Here is a 1734-nt window from a genome sequence, read left to right as displayed (position 1 = left end):
GCCGCGAGCTATGACAGCGATATATAAACCCCTCAGACTCAGAAGAGAATGGAGCCAGCTAAGAAGAGGAGGATGTCCTCCCCTGTGTGGGAACATTTTGATCTTATTCCTCCCAACAAGGTATGTAAATTTCTACAGAAGATGTATTTTCATAATACTGATGGTGCAATACAATTTATGTTAAGCGGCTTTACTTTTGTACAGGGTGAAGTGTTTGCTATGTGCCAGGGAGCTGGGATATAACAACAACACCTCATCCATGCTTAGGCACTACAGAGCTTTGCATGAGAATAAGGGGAACACCGATTGTGGCGTAAGATCAGGTGAGCCATGAAATGCCATGATAATATAGCATGCTGTAATGTTACTAAATGATATAACAATATTATACAACTGTAATAAGTTACGTGTGTGATATTTATATTTGTGCTTTGTTTTTGTTGTCTTTCCTCAGGAGAACAATCTCAAATAGATGAAGACCTGGTCAGCATGGTGATTGAGGACTCCCAGCCATTTAGCATTGTGGAGGACAAAGGATTCAAAAGATTTGTTAAATCATTAAAGCCTACCTATGTTCACCCCACTAAAAAGGTCATAAAAGCAGTGAAAATTTAGTTTTTACAGAATAAAATGTGGGCAGGATTGCAGCTCAAAGCCTCAGTGTGTAGCTGTCCATACCTCAACGTTACAAAAGCACAACCACTGTCCACACCCCAACCACACCTCACCTCACAGTAAATGATCATTCCCATTTTAAGCATTTCCAAATGATCATTTTCCATACTGCCAGTATAAATATACACAGTATACTGCCATCACTACAATATACATGTTTTACACACTCCTTTTGTTGTTGACATTTACAGGCTGTGTGCAAAAGGCCACACTCTTCAAATTCATGCCAACTAATATTTTTATGTCCAGTGGATGTCCTACTAGAGCAAATGAAGCTTCAAGATGCTTTGCGCTGGGATGAACCAATTGGATGAAAAGCTACAGTGCTTCATGAAGCTTCATCTGCCCATCACTACCTGTAATGCATGACAGCACTAAGCTATAGTTAAAATGGTGGCATAGACTCTGTTTTGCATTGTTTGGCATTTTATATGGGTATATGTTATACTATATTTCTGTTCTTTCTGAGTTACCTGGCCTCCGCTCCAGTCCTTCCTGGTTTGGCTGAAACAGGAGGCTGAGGGTGGAGCTGGTTTAAATGCAGAAGCCAATCAAATGGACTGGACCATCTATTGTGATCATGTAGGGGGAATGGGGTTCTTCTTGAATGATGGTTAGCTGTTATCTCTCTAGTTTTCACCTTTGGTGTATATAATGGTTTATTCATTTGCTATATAACTGGAGCTGTTTCTCATTTGGGAGGTCAGTTTGTTGAGTTATGTTTTGTTAAGTAACTTTTGAGTAGTTTTGTCAAGTTAACTTCTTTTATGGGCCCACTTGGTTCTTAAAAAAAGGTTATTTTTTGTCATTTTGAATTTTTATAATCATCTTGTCCTTTTTGGTATTTAATAAAACCCATTTTTTTAAAGTTTACATTTGTACCTGTGTGTTCCTGGCTGCTTGGTTTATGGTACACGGAAAGAATCAAGATGAGACACAAAAAGCATAGAATGCATGAACAAGAGGGACCTGTAGTACCGGTTAGCAGACAAACCGGTGGAGAGCAAATGAAGCCGCTGGCCTTAAATACTGCTGGCTGGTAATCCCTGGATTGCCGTC

General features: G+C 39.5%; 1 long non-coding RNA gene across 1 annotated transcript; it reads left to right on the top strand.

Annotated features, from left to right (window-relative positions):
- Window positions 1-1506, top strand: LOC143420939 (uncharacterized). The gene is made up of 3 exons (XR_013100689.1): window positions 1-120; window positions 205-323; window positions 455-1506. It is a non-coding gene; the product is annotated as an uncharacterized LOC143420939 (long non-coding RNA).
- The last annotated feature ends 228 nt before the right edge of the window (window positions 1507-1734 follow it).

This window comes from Maylandia zebra, linkage group LG11 (assembly GCF_041146795.1).
Source record: "Maylandia zebra isolate NMK-2024a linkage group LG11, Mzebra_GT3a, whole genome shotgun sequence".
Lineage (NCBI taxonomy): Eukaryota > Metazoa > Chordata > Actinopteri > Cichliformes > Cichlidae > Maylandia > Maylandia zebra.
This window is presented reverse-complemented; position numbering and strand designations above follow the sequence as displayed.